The sequence below is a fragment of the Oncorhynchus nerka genome, linkage group LG18 (genome assembly GCF_034236695.1).
Source record: "Oncorhynchus nerka isolate Pitt River linkage group LG18, Oner_Uvic_2.0, whole genome shotgun sequence".
In the NCBI taxonomy this organism is placed as follows: domain Eukaryota; kingdom Metazoa; phylum Chordata; class Actinopteri; order Salmoniformes; family Salmonidae; genus Oncorhynchus; species Oncorhynchus nerka.
The window spans coordinates 10718052-10740275 of record NC_088413.1 but is presented as its reverse complement, the minus strand read 5'-3'; the positions used below and the strand labels follow the sequence as shown (position 1 = coordinate 10740275).

Genomic DNA, 22224 nt, shown 5'->3' with positions numbered 1-22224 from the left:
GTGAGAAGGATTACTTTATCCTATCCTAGGTATTCCTTAAAGAGGTGAGGTTTCAGGTGTCTCCGGAAGGTGGTGATTGACTCCGCTGTCCTGGCGTCGTGAGGGAGTTTGTTCCACCATTGGGGGGCCAGAGCAGCGAACAGTTTTGACTGGGCTGAGCGGGAACTGTACTTCCTCAGTGGTAGGGAGGCGAGCAGGCCAGAGGTGGATGAACGCAGTGCCCTTGTTTGGGTGTAGGGCCTGATCAGAGCCTGGAGGTACTGAGGTGCCGTTCCCCTCACAGCTCCGTAGGCAAGCACCATGGTCTTGTAGCGGATGCGAGCTTCAACTGGAAGCCAGTGGAGAGAGCGGAGGAGCGGGGTGACGTGAGAGAACTTGGGAAGGTTGAACACCAGACGGGCTGCGGCGTTCTGGATGAGTTGTAGGGGTTTAATGGCACAGGCAGGGAGACTCAGTGATAGTTACCATTGACATTTCTTCTCTCAATTTCCCCAGTAGCATTTTCTCTTGCTCGGCGTGTGCCTTGTCAGTGAGCCTATCCCCAGGTAGGGCTATGATGTTGCGTGTCTCCAATACACTTGCCGTAATATCTGTGGCGACAATGACTCCCATTCGCGAGCGACTGTACATGAACACGTCCATGTTGGAGCCAATCTTGTTGCTGGAGCCAGCCCCCTTGGAGGTTCCTATGGTCGACTCGATCATCATCATCATCCAAGTGTTTTTGGTGGCCTCGGATAACACTGCCCATCCCGGGGATATTACTGTGTCACAGTAATGGAGGGTTTCTCTATTGATCGCAAATACCATACTGAGAACCATGGCGAGTTTGGTCTTGGCACCAACATGCTTCCCTAGCATGTACTTGTTGTTGATATGTGACCACTTGCTGTAGAACAGGACCTTGAACCCGGAGCGTACTAGCGTGGTCTCGATTAGATGTTTGACATCGACCAGTGCGTTGACGTAGGTGTTTTGTTCAAATACCACGAGCACAGGTACTTCTTTCCACATTACTCTGGGCATCACAACTTTCAGTAGTCTGATGAGCGCTTAGCAGAGTGGCGTAGACACGAGTGACCTGATCCAAATCGCATATCTCTAGTTCCTGCAGGGCCATAACCTGAGAGAGAAGGATAAAGATAGAACAGTAGAGATAGGAGTTATAAATGCATTGTTATTGATATGGCTATTGTTGAAGACAAGACTAGCCATCATGTTCTGTCCCACTTGTAAAGCTGCTCGGGAGGCAGTTGCAGCATTAATGACGGCTCCATGGGAGTACCTTCTATCACACTACACATGATAGTGTTCGCTTCCTTCCAGAGCAACATTGTTTTCTACTCTAACATGGATCACGGCCAGCTCAAGTGTGGCTAAGTCAGGTAGGAGACCTGAGCCAACTCCCCGTGCTTACCGTGGAGAGAGAGGGACCGGGCAGGCACCGTGTTATGCCGACAGGCGCACGGTGTCCCCGGTGCGCAGGCATAGCCCGGTGCGGTACATAGCAGCACCTCATATCGGCCGGGCTAGAGTGGGCATCGAGCCAGGTGCCATGAAGCCGGCTCAGCGCATCTGATCTCCAGTGCGTCTCCTCGGGCCGGGGTACATAGCACCAGCCCTACGCGTGGTTTCACCAGCACAGCCCAGTGCGGGCTATTCCACCTTGCCGCACTGGTCTGGCTACGGGGAGCATTCAGCCAGGTAGGGTTGGGCAGGCTCGGTGCTCGAGACCTCCAGTGTGCCTTCACGATCCGATCTATCCAGTGCCACCTCCACGCACCAGCCCTCCGATGGCAGCCCCCGCACCAGGCTGTCTCCCCGTCTCCTCCCTACAGCCTGTCCTGAGCTGCCGGAGTCGCCCGTCTGTCCTGAGCTGCCGGAGTCGCCCTTCACGCCGGCGCTGTCGTAGTCGCCCTTCACGCCGGCGCTGTCGTAGTCACCCTTCACTCCGGAGCTGCCGGAATCTCTCGTCTGTCCGGTGCTGCCTGAATCTCCCATCCGTTTGGAACCCGGGGCTAGGGTCCCCAGTCCAAGGTCGGTGGCGAGGGTCGACGCTCTATAGAGGCCATGGAGGCCGGTGAAGAGGCGGACAAAAACTATGGTGGAGTGGGGTCCACATCCTGCGCCAGAGCCGCCACCGCGGACAGACGCCCTCACCGGTTTTGCGGCCGGAGTCCACACCTTTGGGGGGGGGGGCACTGTCACGTTCTGACCTTAGTTCCTTTGTTTTGTCTTTGTTTTGTCTTTGTTTTAGTATGGTCAGGGCATGAGTTGGGGTGGGCAGTCTATGTTCCTTTTTCTATAATTTGGGATTCTGTGTTTAGCCTGGTATGGTTCTCAATCCGAGGCAGCTGTCAATCGTTGTCCCTGATTGAGAACCATACTTAGGTAGCCTGGTTTCACTTTTGAGTTGTGGGTGATTGTTTCCACGGAACTGTTTCGGTTTGTTATTTCACTTTGTTATTTTTGTATTTTGTCGTGTTCAGTTTGTTCTATTAAATATGGACACTTACCACGCTGCGCATTGGTCCTCCTCTTCTCCTTCATACGACGACCGTTACACAATGAGGGAAAACGATCACATCGCGTCAGTGGATGGCTGTGTGTCCCCAGAGTTTTGCATGTGCAACAGCTTGGAGCAGACATTTTCTCTCTCTTAACTGTTGAAAAATCTACGGTCCGATTGAAATATTATCGATTATTTATTGTAAAAACAACCTGAGGATTGATTATAAAACACGTTTGAAATTTTTCTACGAACTTTACGGATACTATTTAGAATTTTCGTCTGGCCGTCATGACCTGCCCGAGCCTGTGGATTACTAAATAAAATGCGCCAATCATATGGAGGTTTTTGGATATAAAAATAATCTTTATCGAACAAAAGGAACATTTAATGTGTAACTGGGAGTCTCGTGAGTGCAAACATCCGAAGATCATTAAAGGTAAGCGATTCATTTTATTGCTTTTCTGACTTTCGTGACCAATATACTTTGCTGCTAGCTGTTTGTAATGTTTTGTCTGCTGAGAGAGATGTCCTCACAAAAAACGCTTGGTTTACTTTCACTGTGAAGCTTTTTTGAAATCCGACACGCCAGGTGGATTAACAACAAGCAAAGCTGTGTTTTGCTATATTGCACTTGTGATTTCATGAAAATTAAATATTTTTAGTCATTTGAATTTGGTGCTCTGCAATTCAGCGGTTGTTGGCGAAAATGATCCCGCTAATGGGCATGGTTGCGCCAAGAAGTTGAACAACACTTAGCACACTGTAGGCTATGGGGAACATATCTCTCAAAGCCTCCAGGGTTGTGAAGTCGATGTGCTTTTACATGACAGTCTTGTAATGACATCACCTACCATTGATTCGATAACATAACCTTCAACCACAGTACACTCAACACTGGTTGGTTATCGGACCATGACTGGTACATCCCACCACTACTCTATTATCCGAACATGACTGTAGTATCCAGCTACGGCTGACCTATCCAACGGTGGCTGATAAAGCTATCCACTCATGGCTGATGTGTCCAACGAGGGCTCTATTATGATGTGTCCAACCATGGCTCTATTATCCATGCGTAACCAAAAATGAATATCGAGACCTCAAGGAGGCACCGAGTTCGAGTAGGGGAAGCCCCTGGCACTTCTTGGTTTCAGGCTGGGATCTAAATGAGTGAAACAACTTCAAGCTTTGACAGAGTTTGTGTAGGCCAGGCTCAGGACGGCCCTGCTTCGTGTAGGGGACTCTCCTGGAAATTGACTACACTTAGGACTGACTGTCTGTTGTTACATCGAGTGATGATACTGAAATGTGAAAATAAAGACATATTCTGGTTGGTATGTTTCTGTTTTATTCAACAAAGCCCATTGTATACATACACAAACATAGATACGGTTTCGGGCTGGGATGAAAATAACTGAACCATCTTCAAGCTTTGAAAATGTTAAAAATAATAGTCATGGGAGATGTTCACTCTTGCAAGGTCCCTGACAGACAGAGCAGTTTCGTGTCTGTGACTATGAAGGGGGCGGAGCTACCACAGCTGTCCAATCATGGCTGATCTATCCAACTGCGTCTCATATAGCTATCCAAACATGGCTGATATGTCAAACCTGCGCTCTATTATCCATTCCTAACCAACAATGAATCTCGAGAGCTGGAGAGGTGCCAGGTTCATGTAGAGGAAGCCCCTGGCACTTCTCAGTTTCGGGCTGGGATGAAATGAGTGAAACAACGTCAAGCTTTGACAGAGTTTGTGTAGGCCAGGCTCAGGACGGCCCTGCTTCGCGTAGGGGACTCTCCCTGGAAATGAACTACACTTAGGACTGACAGTCTGTTGTGACATAGAGTGATATAATATTGAAATGTGAAAATAAAGACATGACTATATTCTGGTTGGTATGTTTCTGTTTTATTCAACAAAGCCCATTGATATTGATATTGTAGCCTATGTTAGAGACGCTTGGTTGGATTATCAGGCCTGGGTTAGTCATTCAGGGCTGTTGTCTGCGTGGGATAGACAGGCCAAGGCTGGATATTGTAGCCTATGTTAGAGACGCTTGGTTGGATTATCAGGCCTGGGTTAGTCATTCAGGGCTGTTGTCTGTGTGGGATAGACAGGGCTGGATATTGTAGCCTAGGTTTGAGACTCTTGGTTGGCCATTACCTTTGAATGAATGTGCCCAAGATTAAAATCTGTAAAGGCCATTTAAAATGTGTACTAATGATCTAACAAAGGTAAAACATTTTTAAGACATGAGAAACATGTTAAAACGTCACTTTGTTAAAAGGCTGTCTTCGGTCCCTTGTACAAGAGCGGGGTGAGTCCTTATCAAACTCGCCTCATCCTGCTCTTCTGAATAGATCATCGTCCCGTCCTTCGGGGCCCAGAGGAGATCCCTCCCCTAGGCGCCGCAGCGCTGTCAGGCCGTGGCCGCCGGGACCTAGGGTGTTGTGGGGGACCCTTCGCCTGGGGTCGAGGCCCCCTTCCTTCTGTACCACCCCAGGGCTTCCGTGGCTACCATGGCCACTGCCTGGGGGGTGGTCTCTACGTTTTTCGCTACCAGCAGGTTACGGGAGGACCACAGTGCTTCCTTCAGGCACGTGAGGGTGGGCCAGAGCTTGGTGAAGGTCTTCGATGGAATGGGCCTTCGGCCCACCCCATACAGCACGAGCTGAGGTGTTAGGTCCTCCCCTGCTGGCAGACACGAGGTGATCAGGGGGCCTGCTTCCTTCCACAGGTCCCTAGCGGCTCTGCACTCCCAGAGCATGTGCCTCACCGACTCTTCTTGGCCGCAGCCTGGTCGGGGGCACGCGGATGTCCTCGCCATGCCCCGTGAGTGCATAACGGCCCTGACCGGGAGGATCTCGTGGGCGACCATCCAGGACAGGTCCCGATGCCGATTCAGGAGAGCAGGATGGGCCACGTTGCGCCAAACCGTTGTGGGCTCACCTATAGCGAGCCCGCGCACTGGACATACTGGTTCCCGCTCCTGCACAAGAGAGAGAAGAGAGCGGTGTTTTGTTAAGACCGTGACTGTTTCTTTTTCCAGTTTAAAATGTCTTAAAAACTTCTGGAGCTGGGCGTAGTGCGGGGGTAGCAGGAAAGAGACTGGGGCTCGCAGGTCGACTGGGATCAGCCTCAGAGTCCTGAGGTAAGATCCCAGCCAGAACCGTGCGAGGGCCTGAGTCTTGTTGTTGACCGGGGAGGTGGCAAGAGTCAGATGTAACGCTGTGTAGCGGCTGCCCAGGAACAAGTAGAGGTCAGGCAAGCCTTTCCCCCCCTTGGACCTGGGCCTCTTGACCACCTCCCTCCTCAGCCTCTCCCACTTGCCTCCCCACAGGAAGTAAAAAAGCATCCGCTCCAGGTCTAAAATACTCCTTCGAGGGGGGATAAAAACAGAACTGATTAATAAAAGCACAGGTAAAATCACAGCTTTAATGATTAAAACCTTGCCCTCAAAAGTCAGCTGTCGTAGACCCCAAAAACCCAGTCTCTGTCTTACTGTCCCCAGGATTCCACTCCAGTTACCGCTCCCTCCTCCCCCCCGGTCAAACTTTACCCCCAGTACCCTTATGTCCGTCAGTTTTTTGTCAGAGGTAGTCTGGTCAAGTCTGGGTCTGCCCACGGTCCGAAGAATTGGGCCTCTGTCTTGTCTCTGTTCAGTCTCGCCCCAGAGGCTCGTCCGTACCAGTCAGTCCTGTCCAGAGTCCTGTCGACGGATAAAAGGTCGGTACATAAAATGTTGACGTCGTCCATGGAAAAGACGCACTTGGCGGTCATCCCCCCCACTCCCCGGGATACCCACCCCACTGATCCCTTGGTCCCTTCTCAAGACCTGTGCCAGTGGTTCAATACAGGCCACGAACAGAAGAGGAGATAACGGACAGCCCTGACGAACGCCGCAGTGTACTCCCACTGCTTTTGACAGATGCCCATTTACAAGGATTTTGCTGGTGATGTCCCCGTACAGCAGTCCCACCCAAGCTAAGAACCTGTCCGGGAAACACATTTTTTGCAGTACCTTAAAGAGGTACTGGTGCGAGACCCGATCAAAGGCTTTTTCAAAATCTAAATTTAGGACTACAAGCCGCATGTTTCTGTCTCTCGCATAACAGATGGCATCTCGGATCAGTATCAGGCTGTCCGTGATCTTCCTTCCGGGCACGGCACAGGTTTGGTCCGGGTGGATCACCTCCCCTAAAACAGAAGACATTCTGAGTGTTAAAACCTTGGTAAAAAGTTTACAATCAAAGTTTAAAAGGGTTATCGGTCTCCAGTTCTTCAGGTCCGTCCTGTCGTTTTTCTTATATAAAAGAGTCACGATCCCCACTCTAAAACTGTCAGGTAGTCTGTCAAGATGTTCAAAGTCGGTAAAAACAGTCAGAAGTTCGTCGGCTAAAACATCCCATAAGGTCAAATAAAACTCCAAAGGGAGGCCGTCCTCCCCCGGTGATTTACCCCTCTTAAAATGTTTCAGTTCGATTTCGGTCCTCGTCAGGTCTTTTGTCAGGTCGTCTGTATTGGGTAGGGTCTTGTCGATGTATGTTAAAAGGTCCCCCATTGTTTCTTCGCACACATCTTTTACCCCAAACAGTTCCCCATAAAAATCCTCAACTACTTATTTTATTCTGGGATTACACACCACTTTTAAACGAGTCATTAACCTACCCTTACTAACTATTTTCTTTAAAAAGTACCTTGTGCACTTCTCCCCCTCTTCTAATTCCCTTTCCTTGCTTCTTAAAATAACCCCCTTGCTTCTCTGTTCTGCTAAAAATGCCATTTCCTTTTTTACTTCTTTAATTTCTTGGTTAAAATCAAGGCCCTGTTGGCATAGGTTAAAATACCTTTCCAGAAGCTTTTGCAGTCCCACCATGCGTCTATCTTTTTCTTTGCTTTTTTTCTTTCCTATCTCTCTAAAGAAGGTCCTCGTCCTTCCCTTCACCATTTCCCACCACTGTGCTCGCGTGTCAAAGAAGTCCTGTAGCGTCTGCCACTGGCTGAACTGCTCTCTGTACTGACTAACTATTCTATCATCTTCTAAAAGGGAGCAGTTCAATTTCCAGGGCCCTCTTCCCACGGTCACACCCGAAGATAGTGAAAGGGTGCACGTCAGCATTACGTGATCTGAGAAGAAGGCAGGGGTTATTCTAGCATCAGTTGGGGGACAGTCCCGGGTAAACAGATAATCAATGCGAGAGGCTCTGGTGCCGTCACCACTGGTCCAGGTGAAGCCCTCCTCTCTTGGATGCAGGGTTTTAAAACAGTCAGTCAGTTTAAAATCCCTGCACAGCCCTTGCAATAAAACACTTGACCTGTCCACCTTAAAATCCCCTCCTGCCCCTCTCCTGTCTGCTCTACTTAAAACACAATTAAAATCCCCACCCACCACTAGAGGATCCCTCCCTAGCATGTGGGACTGCAGGTCTTCTAAAAGTGTGCACCGGTCATGTTTGTCGTTAAAACCATACACATTTAGCACGTTAAAATCCCTCTCCATAAAAGTACAATTGGCTAAAAGAGCACGCCCGCCTACCACCACCGTGCTCCCCTTCACCACCACCTGTGGGGTCTTGATTAAAATGGCAACACCGTCATTCTTGTTCAAATTGGAACCACTCCAAATGGAGGGCCCGTGCTGCCACTTATCCTCCCATTTCCTGTAAGAGGATAAAAAGGGTAGACCACACTCCTGTAGTAAAAACACATCAGAGTTAAACCTTTCTAAAAAGGATAAAACCGACTGTGCTCTTGTTGCTGTTCTTACACTCCTCACATTTATAGTGGTGATTTTAAAAGCCATAAAAGGGGTGAGTAAAAACAGTGCTAAAAGAAAAAGCATTGAACAGTTAAAAGGGGGTTAAGTTCTCAGGGACTTTCTCTCTCTCCCTCCGGGGTAAGGGGGTTTGGAAGGGAGAGGAGGTTAAAATAGGACTTAAAAAGGAGACTTGATTGGGGGAGTTGGAGGGGAAGGTTCTGGATTCTTCCTCCCCCTGGGAGCTCTCCCACTCCACCTTTCCCTTTTTCTCCTCACCCTGTTCGGGGTCAGAGAGCTCTTCAGCGTTTCTTTTACGTAGGGGGAGGTGTTCCTTCAGAATCTCCCGTACCTTCTGACACAGTCTCCATGGTGCCGACACCGACCCTATAATATCTGACCCACTTGGGGAGCTTTCGCTGAACGTCTCTCCGGAGCCATCTTTCTTGGCACTTTCTCCTTCAGGGGTCACATTAGTCTGGGGCAGGGGGATTGGGGTGGGGAGGGTTTTGTCCTCTCCTCCCACTTCTTCCACCACTACACCTTCCGCGCCCTCCACTACAGCCACCACCGGCTCCACAACTGTCTCCTCCACTACTGCATCCTCCTCCACTACCACCTCGGCAGCCGCCCACTCCCTCCTTCCAGCCTTGTCTCCAGCCAGTCTCACTAATGTGGTCTGTTTCACCATCTAGTAAGATAGCATGAGATGAAAGTAGATGTTGAAAACTGAGCCCAGGTATGCCTATGTAGAAGACATGAATCAGGATCATGGTTTGGTTATGAGGTAGCCCTGCCCAAATAAGGACATTGGTACATATTGGTTGGGGTGAGATAGGCCTTTATAGATGTCAGACGTAGTCGTGAACCCCCATCTCCCACGGGAGAAAACCAACGTCTTGACCAATGAGACCAAGAGGAAATGTCCTTATTTGGGCAGGGCTAACTCATAACTCAGACCATGAGCCTGATTCACGTCTTCTACATAGGCATACCTGGCCTGTAGGTCTACGCCACCTTGTGAAGTAATACAGGTTTATTTTATATGACTTATAGTGAATCATTGTGCAAAAAAAATGTATGGTGATATATCTCTATCTTATCATTGCCCTGTCATGTTCAGGCTAAATTATAACTTCAATCTTCTCTCATATTTCAGTAATGTTCTGTATCATGTTGATTAATAAACTATGGAAACTTGTTTTTTTTATATATATTTTTAAAAAAAAACTTGACACGGATCTGATTGAAGATACTTCTTCCTGTCCACGACCCATCATTGTGAAACTGGCAGCACTTCTATAAATTCTACGTTTTTTTCTCATTTGGGGAAAAAGTCAGTCCTCCGCCCTCTCTCTTCCGCCCTCTCTCCTCAGTCCTCTCTTCTCTGTCCTCTCTCCTCCGTGACCCGGAAACCGATAAGTGGTTGAGGAGTTGTCGAACGGAAGACTCATCCTCCTTTCCTCGATAGTCACCTTTCACTGAGGAAAGTCATGTGTGTCCTACCTGAGTCCTTCACAGAAGAGTTTTGACGTCTTATTGTTTTATCTAGAAAATGTATTTTTTTTTTCATTTTTCTTTATCACTTTTTGCATTTATTTCGGGATCCACCCCTTGTCGACGTCATCTGCCTGATGAAGCGCGAGTGGAGGAGGAGTCTCATTTCATACAAACTAGTTTTTGTTTCCTCTCCCTCACCGCCTCTCCACGATTTTTCAAAAGGAGGCCAGAGAGGAAGGAGAGAGAATGTAGGATTTGAGCAAATATAATTGAGAAAAGACCTCTGACTTCCTGGTTAAATTCCCCAAAAATTCTAAATAAAAATCCTGGGTTAAAAAATTGGACAGATTTAGAACTTGAACGTCTAGAGCGTCAAACTAATTTCACTGAGTGCTGAGTGTGTGCGGGTTTTCGCTCCTTCCTTGCACTTGATTGACAAATTAAGGTCACTAATTAGTTATTGATTGGTGAAGAGGAGAACACAGGGAGTGAACTGCTACACTTGATGCCAAGTTGAGACAGACAAGAGGACAGAGGAACTAGAGAGTGCAGATCTGGGGTCTGTCTTTGGGCAAAGAGGAATGCACTTTTTACATGTAGATGTGGTTGCTGCTACAAAGGTATGAGATTTATCTAATTACACACCACTAGGGCTGAGATTACACACCACTAGGACTGGGACTACACACCACTAGGACTGAGATTACACACCACTAGGACTGAGATTACAGACCACTAGGACTGAGACTACACACCACTAGGACTGGGACTACACACCACTAGGACTGAGATTACACACCACTAGGACTGAGATTACAGACCACTAGGACTGGGATTACACACCACTAGGACTGGGACTACACACCACTAGGACTGAGATGACACACCACTAGGATTGAGATTAAACAACACGTACTGGGATTACACACCACTAGGACTGGGACTACACACCACTAGGACTGAGATTACACACCACTAGGACTACACACCACTAGGACTGGGATTACACACCACTAGGACTGGGACTACACACCACTAGGACTGAGATTACACACCACTAGGATTGAGATTATACAACACAAGTACTGGGATTTACACACCACTAGGACTACACACCACTAGGACTGAGATTACACACCACTAGGACTACACACCACTAGGACTGGGATTACACACCACTAGGACTGGGACTACACACCACTAGGACTGAGATTACACACCACTAGGATTGAGATTATACAACACAAGTACTGGGATTTACACACAACTAGGACTGGGACTACACACCACCAGGACTAAATAAAATTGTTTTTTAAATAGATTCGACATTTTAAAAGCATTCATTCGAAGTGGAAGAACAGCTAAACGTAGATAAATCTCCTGATACGTGAATCTCAACAGAACTCAAGAGTCAACATTCCGACAATCGACTACATTTTCAAGTGAGATTATTTTTAACATCAAGATCAGGGGAGAGCGCGAACGCAGTCCCCCACTACCATAAATTATGCAATCGAGATTTCCACATTTGAGAAATTCGCAGGGGTCAGCACAGCCGGAGTGCAATGGCTGAGCCTCGCCCTGGGTGAACCGCCTTCTTGATCACGGTGTCTCCCTTGCCAGGTAAGTATGAGTTGTACACCTTGGTAGAGGAGTACTGATTCCAGGACAAAGGCATTTGACTCACGGTTACCACTTCCACTACTGATATACCACATCATATTGAACAAGGTTTAATGACGTTTAGGAATACAGTTGTGGACAAGGCGAAGGAAAAGCGATGCACTTTGTTTTACTATATTATATCACTGCCCGACTCTTTTCTCATCATGCAACACGGTAGAAATTCAATATACATTGAATTTGTTTTCTAAATGTCCGTCTATATAATCACATTCATTGGTGAACAACTGTAGCCTAATATATTTGTCAGTATTCAGAGATCGCAAGTAAACAACTTGAAAAAAATGGGGGAATGTTTATCCGACTGGTCGCTCAGGAGACAAAGGCAGATGACGTCAGACGTATGGAAGACATGTGACTTGAGCTCGTAGGAAGAGGAAGGAGACAGCGCTGCGTCTATGTGACGAACAAGCGCTGTAGGCTACTATATACTGTATATATATATATATATATATATATATATATATATATATATATATATTGTTCCTGATTGCTTGGTAGAGTGTAAACAACACAAAATAAATTATAGGTGCACCAGAGAGTTGACGTGTACTAATGATTAAAAAAATATATATATTATTTAGGCCATTGTATACTGTAGGCTAATTATTCAAGAGAATGCTTGAATGTATTTAAATGCAGGACTAGTAGGCTGTGTGATGAAATGAAGTAATAGTAAGGACTAATTGATAACAGGCCAGAAAGCTGAACAACACCAGCATAATGACATATGAGAGAGTCTGCTCCAATGAAGAACAACAAATGGTAAAGCTTTTAATGAGGGCTACAGCAAAGCAAAATAAAAAATAACTGTCAATAAATTAAAAGGTCATTAGGGTCACATGATCAAGGTGGGGGCGGGAGGGAGCCTAGTGGTTAGAGTTGCTGGATCGATCCCAGAGCTGACAAGGTAAAAATCTGTCGTTCTGCCTATGAACAAGGCAGTCAACCCACTGTTCCTCGGTAAATAAGAATTTGTTCTTAACTGACTTGCCTAGTTAAATAAAGGTTAAATTAAAATACATCTAAATTGCCAAGCTCCTAAAACCATTCTTCTCAAAAAGGGACGACACAAATTACCACCATGCAAATGAAAAATTGGTTTAAAAGACAAAATAAGAATCTAGTCTATTAAAACAGACAGAGCAGGTCATTTTGATTGTGCGACCTTAGTAACCCTTTAAGCAATGGGAGGGTGTAGTAAAGGCTGTTCTTATGCACAACGCAACTCAGCGTTGCCTGGATACAGACTGTAACCATGTATTGTGTGGTTACGGTAACACAAAAACCAGGAGGACTTTGTTTTTAGGGCTATGACACTCACAGCCATGATAAAAATTTCATCGTAACACATGGGCTGTCATGTATTATTGCTCAAATATACCATGGCTGTTAGCCAATCAACTTTCAGGGCTCAAAACCACCCAGTTATTAATACAAAATATACTACAGAATAATGACACGTTTGTAGGTACCGTTGACAACAGAGTACACCGTTGTGTTTCCTAGTCCCCGCTTCGCGTGATGGTCGTTGAAGTTGAACACGGTTGGGATGGTGTTCTTCGGGCCTGCAAGCCTCCCCCTTTTCCTCCAAACATAATGATGGTCATTATGGCCAAACAGTTCTATTTTTGTTTCATCAGACTAGAGGACATTTCTCTAAAAAGTACAATCTTTGTCCCCATGTGCAGCTGCAAACCAGTCTGGCTTTTTTTATGGCGGTTTTGGAGCAGTGGCTTCTTCCTTGCTGAGTGGTCTTTCAGGTTATGTTGATACAGGACTTATTTTACTGTGGATATAGATACTTTTGTACCAGTTTCCTCCAGCATCTTCACAAGTCCTTTGCTGTTGTTCTGGGATTTATTTGCACTTTTCACAGCAAAGTACATTCATCTCTAGGAGACAGAATGCGTCTCCTTCCTGAGCTGTATGACGGCTGTGTGGTCCTATGAGAGTTGACGTGTACTAATGATGAACGTGGTACCTTCAGGTGTTTGGAAATTCCTCCCAAGGATGAACCACACTTGTGGAAGTTTACCATTTTTGACTGATTTCTTTTGATTTTCCCATGATGTCAAGCAAAGAGGCACTGAGTTTGGAGGTAGGCCTTAAAATACATCCACAGGTACACCTCCAATTGACTCAAATGATGTCAATTAGCCTATCAAAAGCTTCTAAAGCCATGACATAATTTTCTTAAATTTTCCAAGCGGTTTAAAGGCACAGTCAACTTAGTGTATGTAAACTTCTGTCCCACTGGAATTGTGATACAGTGAATTAGAAGTGGAATAATCTGTCTGTAAACAATTGTTGGAAAAATGACTTGTGTCACAAGGTACATGTCCTAACCGACTTACCAAAGGTATAGTTAAGAAATATGTGGAGTGGTTGAAAAACGAGTTTTAATAAGGACTAAAACCTATGAACACAAGCATTACACTACACCCACAATAACATCTGCTAAAAACGTGTATGCGACCAATAAAATGTGATTGGGCGTGAGAATTGCCCCTGGGTGTGAGAATTCATCAGTGAAAAATATATTGAGAAAGGTTGGTAGGTAAACCAATAGATAGTCAGGGTTACGGTCAATTCCAGTTCAATTCCACTCAATTCAGGAAATACACTGAAATTCTAATTCTAATTCTCCTCAATGCTTTTCGATGAGGACGATTTGGATTTGGAATCTGGTTGACTTTCTGACCTGACTGGAATTAAAAATGGAAGTGACCCCAACCATGTACATAGTCACCTATGAAAATATAGACCTTCGTGATAGTTTTTTGTAAAAGTGAAATATTGTGTTTATTATCCTGTTGTGTTTTAATCTATGAGTGTCTGTGTGTCTCTCTCTCTTTCGCTCTCTGTGTTTATGTACATGTGATTGCTCCTGTGTGTGTGTGTGTGTACCTCTCTCTCTCTCTCTCTCCCTGTGTGTGTAGATCTCTGTCCAGACACCACTGGACCACTGCCAAGCCAGGAATAATTCCATGGAGATACAGCCCCTTGACTTTTAACACCTTTCGATACGTTTCAGCCTTATACTTAAACTATTTTTTTCCTCATCAATCTACAAACACTACCCCATTATGACATCACAATACCCCATTATGACATCACAATACCCCATAATGACATCACAATACCCCGTAATGACATCACAATACCCCGTAATGACATCACAATACCCCATAATGACATCACAATACCCCGTAATGACATCACAATACCCCATAATGACATCACAATACCCCATTATGACATCACAATACCCCATAATGACATCACAATACCCCGTAATGACATCACAATACCCCATAATGACATCACAATACCCCGTAATGACAAAGCAAAAATGGGTTTTTAGAAATTTTAGCAAATTTATTTAAAAATAACTACCCGGAAATATCACATTTGCAATAAGTATTCAGACCCTTTACTCAGCACTTTGTTGAAGCACCTTTGGCAGCGATTACAGCCTCAAGTCTTCTTGGGTATTACGCTACAAACTTGGCACACCTGTATTTGGGGAGTTTCTCTCATTCTTCTCTGCAGATCCTCTCAAGTTCTGTCAGGTTGGACGGGGAGTGTTGCTGCACAGCTATTTTCAGATCTCTCCAGAGATGTTCGATCAAGTTCAAGTCCGGACTAGTCGGGCACTGCGAATGTCTTTGGGAAACTGGCTCTGGGAATAGTTGTGTTGATATTCAGCCCGTCTCATGAACCTCTAACAGACCAACACTGTACAGTGACTTCTGTACAGACTGTAACGTAAAGAAGATGTGAAAAAAGTCAAGGTGTCTGAATACTTTCCGAAATGCACTGTATATATACCACAACATATCTTTACTGTAATATATTCTACATATATACCACAGCATATCATTACTGTAATATAATCTACATATACACCACAACATATCATTACTGTAATATATTCTACATATATACAACAGCATATCATTACTGTAATATATTATACATATACACCACAACATATCTTTACTGTAATATAATCTACATATATACCACAGCATATCATTACTGTAATATATTATACATATACACCACAACATATCTTTACTGTAATATATTCTACATATATACAACAGCATATCATTACTGTAATATATTATACATATATACCACAGCACATCATCAAGTTGAGGTGTTGTAAATGTAGTGTAGTCAGTCTGTTAAGGTGAGGTGTTGTAAATGTAGTGTAGTCAGTCTGTTAAGGTGAGGTGTTGTAAATGTAGTGTAGTCAGTCTGTTAAGGTGAGGTGTTGTAAATGTAGTGTAGTCAGTCTGTTAAGGTGAGGTGTTGTAAATGTAGTGTAGTCAGTCTGTTAAGGTGAGGTGTTGTAAATGTAGTGTAGTCAGTCTGTTAAGGTGAGGTGTTGTAAATGTAGTGTAGTCAGTCTGTTAAGGTGAGGTGTTGTAAATGTAGTGTAGTCAGTCTGTTAAGGTGAGGTGTTGTAAATGTAGTGTAGTTAGTCTGTTAATGTGAGGTGTTGTAAATGTAGTGTAGTCAGTCTGTTAAGGTGAGGTGTTGTAAATGTAGTGTAGTCAGTCTGTTAAGGTGAGGTGTTGTAAATGTAGTGTAGTCAGTCTGTTAAGGTGAGGTGTTGTAAATGTAGTGTAGTCAGTCTGTTAAGGTGAGGTGTTTGTGTGTGTGTGTGTGTGTGTGTGTGTGTGTGTGTGTGTGTGTGTGTGTGTGTGTGTGTGTGTGTGTGTGTGTGTGTGTGTGTGTGTGTGTGTGTGTGTGTTAGTGAGAGAGACAGATCCTATGTCAATAAGCTATAAGGTCCTATGTTACTACAGTGTATAGAGTAGGTACCCTCAAATGACACCCTATTCCCTATAGTGCACTACTTTAGACCAGAGCCACATTGGGCACTATACAATATATCCCTGATACTTCTCGTCCCCCTCCCCCCTCTTTCCACCTCTCCCCTCTTTCCACCTCACCCCTCTTTCCACCTCTCCCTTTCTCCTCCCTCCACCTCCCCCTCTCTCCCTCCTCCCCTCTCCCTCCACCTCTCCTCCCTCCACCTCCCCCTCTCTCCACCCCTCCCATCCCTCCAACCCAGTCTCCTCCCTCTCTCTCCACCTCCCCCCTCTCCTCCCCTCTCCCTCCTCCCCTCTCTCTCCTCCCTCTCTCTCCTCCCTCTACCTCCCCCTCTCCCTCCCCCTCTGCCTAAACCTCATGTCTCAACACAGGAAGTCCATGTTTAAGGACCTAGAGGAAGAAATGGACCTTACGGGTAGAAGACAAAAACATCTGAGGTTTGTAGAATTCTTTATAATTTAATGTAGAAAAGTGTTGTGGAGAAGTTAGGCTTTCATAGAGAGACAGCTGATTTAAGGGAAAGATGCCTGAAGAACTGTAAAGTTAATACAATACTGATTTCAATTTGACAAAATGATAAGTCACATCTTATTTACATTGGTGTTGATTCATATTAATTAGCCTAATCAATATGATCCAATGTGGTGTTGTAGGCTACAGGGCTGTGAGGTAGAGTATTATTGGTAAAGGCGACGGACAGCGCATTAGCGTGATTATTATCCGCATGATGAAACTACGTTGGAAGACGTGACTCAGAATTATGTAAAGCTGTCACTAAAGAAAACACTCTCTTTCGTCAAGTCAGTCAAGTAAAAGTGACGTGCAACAATGGGCATAGAAACTATTTGAATGTAGGGCTAAATCAACGTTGAAAATGCTTTCTGGCGACACCGATCAGGAAAGTGGTGGTCCGTTTTGCTCACTGCTGTGCGCTCGATATAACTTGGCCAGCACACCTTTCTTCTGAATACATACCCCGGTGCAACGGGCGAGATAAACTGATCGCACCTCATGTGAACTCAAGCAGCGCGTGGGTGCTTTCACTAAGAGCACTATTCCAATTTATGAAATGACGCCTTTCTTTATTCACGCCTTTCCTGCGCACTTCTCATTAGTTTGTATTCAGGCTTACCTTATTAAGTTGCATAATGGGCTTTGCAGGCGTGGTTCCCTTGCACTGAAAACCCACTTGCTTGCCAACAGATTTTTTGGTGAAGTTTTCATTCAATAGCGTTTTCAGTTAAACCATGCCTTTAAATACGGTGTACCTTTAATTAGATTTTTTTGTAGACAGACCAGAATACATGGAGAGAACGGGTACAGAATATAGGGATCAATGAAACAATGGCATCTATGCATCTTCGTTTCAGCACCAACTGGTAGATTTAAAAATACTCCGATTTTGTAGATTATTTAGGCACATTTTAGGGTTTAGGGAATGAATCATTAAAAAAAACAGGTCTGGAGAACCTTTACACAGGAAATATATTGATTAATAAAACAATACAGCGGTTTGATTCATCCTGGAAGTTTTCATTTTCAAGTTGAATCCATGAAACATTGGAAGGTGTAAAAAAAAGTGTACAATAGAGGTTGATTAGGGAGGGGGTCCTATACATCTACCCCTAATTCTCACTAATGAAGGAACCGTATAACAACGGTCCAGTCGTCGTGAACCGAGCACCAGGCGACAGGTTTAACCTGCTACGTCGGGTCTGAGTTCCATAACGATTCAAACAGGCGATATGTTCCACATTGTTGCACAACTTTAGCCTGATGTTAAACGACCCTCAGGAACAACCCACACTGACGTGACAGAGGACAGAAAGGTGAAGGGAATGGAATGACGCAACAATGGAAGATACAATTAGAAGGAAACGAACACTCAAGTGACAGTTCTAAATGTATGTGGGTATTACTGAAGGTGGTTCTCGATAGTGGCTGACATTTAACATGATACAAATTGTCAAATAAAAACGGAGAACGGTCGGACCTAGCCCATAACTATAACATTCAGAAGCGCATACATCAATTTGGCAGGTTCGGACCGACAGAAGCCTGTAGTTCAGGTGTCCGAATTGCATTCACGCCAATTATGAGGGCACGCGGTGCGTGGGTAAAATCACTGTTAATTCACGTCTTGCGACCGTGACTATACGCCTAAAGACCGAGACAATAAGAAGACACCGTGGCAGAATAAATTCAACCACACCTTTGTTTTATCACAAAACCGGAAAGCAACATCTGTCCGGTTAAATCCACACAACATATTGTATGTAACAGACAGTTAGTTACATGACCCACAGCATGGTCAAGCAAGTTCATGTTTCCGACCTATTCGGACGACTAAACAATTATTGATTTAGAACCACAGAGTTACCGCACATTACGAATAACGGTTCATGGTCCTGGTTTATGTGTGTGTGTGTGTGTGTGTGCGCGCGCGTTCGTACAAGTAGAAAAAACATGTTGACTCACCCTACTTGTTGATCAACGCCAATGCCATCCTCCTCTCGTTCATGTTGACAAAACGGTTTATCACTCTGTCATACAGTACACTGTCTATAACTGTCATACAGTACCTGCTTTTATTTTTTGTTGTCCTCGGCTACATGTCTAAAATGCTTGCTCGCTAACCTGACCTCCATTCATGGTCAACGTTAGCTAGTTGACATTAGCCTTCTACATCTATCTACATGTTGAACTTCCATCCTCTCGGGCCAGGTGCACACCAATGTAAGAATCAATGGTTGGATCAGAACCGCCGTTATAATCATTAGCCAGCATGGAGAATTGAGTAAAACCACAAGTTCAAATCCCCATCTCCATCCGTGGCTAATTTAGGAAAGGGACAATTTTAACTAGCTAGTCACCAGAAGACAACAACACAAGGAGATGCAACAATTCAAGTTGTTTCTGTCAATTTTTTGTGCTCCAGGACCATTCACAGTTGAGCTCGCTCAGTGTAGCTCAACGCTGATTGGCTCATTTCTTATACTTTTTTTAATCAAGGGCCAGATGCTCTCTGGCTTCCCTTTGCCTTCAATGCTATGGACAACAATGTAATACTCTTTTTGACCACACAGCATCAGATACATGGTCTACATGTAGAGAGACAGAGGGGGCGCTGTTTCACTGTCCAGACAGCATCAGATACATGGTCTACACATACTGAGACAGAGAGGTGCTGTTTCACTGTCCAGACAGCATCAGATACATGGTCTACACATACTGAGACAGAGGGGGTGCTGTTTCACTGTCCAGACAACATCAGATACATGGTCTACACATACTGAGACAAAGGGGGCGCTGTTTCACTGTCCAGACAGCATCAGATACATGGTCTACACATACTGAGACAGAGGGGGTGCTGTTTCACTGTCCAGACAGCATCAGATACATGGTCTACATGTATAGAGACAGAGGGGAGCTGTTTCGCTCACTCGAATGCTTTCTCCTGTGAGATACATTACGCCTCTTGTGAATTGAAGGACAATTATTTGTTTGTTTTACCTTTATTTAACTTGGCAAGTCAGTTAAGAACAAATTCTTATTTTCAATGACGGCCTAGGAACAGTGGGTTAACTGCCTGTTCAGGGGCAGAACGACAGAACCTTGTCAGCTCGGGGATTTGAACTTGCAACCTTCCGGTTACTAGTCCAACACTCTAACCACTAGGCTACCCTGCCGCCCCAGGGCACAACTAGACGAAAGATGTTTTGGTCAAGTTTTGGGGGGGGGGGAAGCCTGGCTTTGGTTGGTATAGAATAAATACCTGTTATGTTAACGGTCTGTAACGTCTACTTGGTGAATGTTATAATGTCTACTACCGTCTGTCAATCTAAACTGTAACGTCTTTTAAGTTGTGTGTACCCCGGGTAGACTAGCTGTTGTTATGAAGTCAGGGGATCCAACCAGGTAGACTAGCTGTTGTTATGGAGTCAGGGGATCCAACCAGGTTGACTAGCTGTTGTTATGGAGTCAGGGGATCCAACCAGGTTGACTAGCTGTTGTTATGGAGTCAGGGGATCCAACCAGGTAGACTAGCTGTTGTTATGGAGTCAGGGGATCCAACCAAGGAAGACTAGCTGTTGTTATGAAGTCAGGGGATCCAACCGGGTAGACTAGCTGTTGTTATGGAGTCAGGGGATCCAACCAGGTAGACTAGCTGTTGTTATGGAGTCAGGGGATCCAACAAGGTAGATTAGCTGTTGTTATGGAGTCAGCTAATTGGGGTTCCAACCAGGTGTACTAGCTGTTGTTATGGAGTCAGGGGATCCAACCAGGTAGACTAGCTGTTGTTATGGAGTCAGGGGATCCAACCAGGTTGACTAGCTGTTGTTATGGAGTCAGGGTATCCAACCAGGTTGACTAGCTGTTGTTATGGAGTCAGGGGATCCAACCAGGTAGACTAGCTGTTGTTATGGAGTCAGGGGATCCAACCAGGTAGACTAGCTGTTGTTATGAAGTCAGGGGATCCAACCAGGTAGATTAGCTGTTGTTATGGAGTCAGGGGATCCAACCAGGTAGACTAGCTGTTGTTATGGAGTCAGGGGATCCAACCAGGTAGACTAGCTGTTGTTATGGAGTCAGATAATTGGGGATCTAACCAGGTGGACTAGCTGTTTTTATGGAGTCAGCTAATTGGGGTTCCAACCAGGTAGACTAGCTGTTGTTATGGAGTCAGCTAATTGGGGATCCAACCAGGTGGACTAGCTGTTTTAATGGAGTCAGCTAATTAGGGTTCCAACCAGGTAGACTAGCTGTTGTTATGGAGTCAGCTAATTGGGGTTCCAACCAGGTGGACTAGCTGTTGTTATGGAGTCAGCTAATTGGGGTTCCAACCAGGTGTACTAGCTGTTGTTATGGAGTCAGCTAATTGGGGTCCCAACCAGGTGGACTAGCTGTTGTTATGGAGTCAGCTAGTGGGGATCCAACCAGGTAGACTAGCTGTTGTTATGGAGTCAGCTAATTGGGGATCCAACCAGGTGGACTAGCTGTTGTTATGGAGTCCGCTAATTGGGGTTCCAACCAGGTGGACTAGCTGTTGTTATGGAGTCCGCTAATTGGGGTTCCAACCAGGTAGACTAGCTGTTGTTATGGAGTCAGCTAATTGGGGATCCAACCAGGTGGACTAGCTGTTGTTATGGAGTCAGGGGATCCAACCAGGTAGACTAGCTGTTGTTATGGAGTCAGCTAATTGGGGATCCAACCAGGTGGACTAGCTGTTTTTATGGAGTCAGCTAATTGGGGTTCCAACCAGGTAGACTAGCTGTTGTTATGGAGTCAGCTAATTGGGGTTCCAACCAGGTGGACTAGCTGTTGTTATGGAGTCAGCTAGTGGGGATCCAACCAGGTGTACTAGCTGTTGTTATGGAGTCAGCTAGTGGGGATCCAACCAGGTGTACTAGCTGTTGTTATGGAGTCCGCTAATTGGGGTTCCAACCAGGTGGACTAGCTGTTGTTATGGAGTCCGCTAATTGGGGTTCCAACCAGGTAGACTAGCTGTTGTTATGGAGTCAGCTAATTGGGGATCCAACCAGGTGGACTAGCTGTTGTTATGGAGTCAGGGGATCCAACCAGGTAGACTAGCTGTTGTTATGGAGTCAGCTAATTGGGGATCCAACCAGGTGGACTAGCTGTTTTTATGGAGTCAGCTAATTGGGGTTCCAACCAGGTAGACTAGCTGTTGTTATGGAGTCAGCTAATTGGGGTTCCAACCAGGTGGACTAGCTGTTGTTATGGAGTCAGCTAGTGGGGATCCAACCAGGTGTACTAGCTGGTTTTATGGAGTCAGCTAGTGGGGATCCAACCAGGTGTACTAGCTGTTGTTATGGAGTCAGCTAGTGGGGATCCAACCAGGTGGACTAGCTGTTGTTATGGAGTCAGCTAGTGGGGAACCAACCAGGTGTACTAGCTGTT

General features: G+C 45.4%; 1 non-coding gene across 1 annotated transcript; it reads right to left on the bottom strand.

Annotated features, from left to right (window-relative positions):
• Positions 1-11235: 11235 nt before the first annotated feature.
• Positions 11236-11399, bottom strand: LOC135562005 (U1 spliceosomal RNA). The gene has a single exon (XR_010459828.1). It is a non-coding gene; the product is annotated as a U1 spliceosomal RNA (small nuclear RNA).
• Between the last annotated feature and the right edge of the window lie 10825 nt (positions 11400-22224).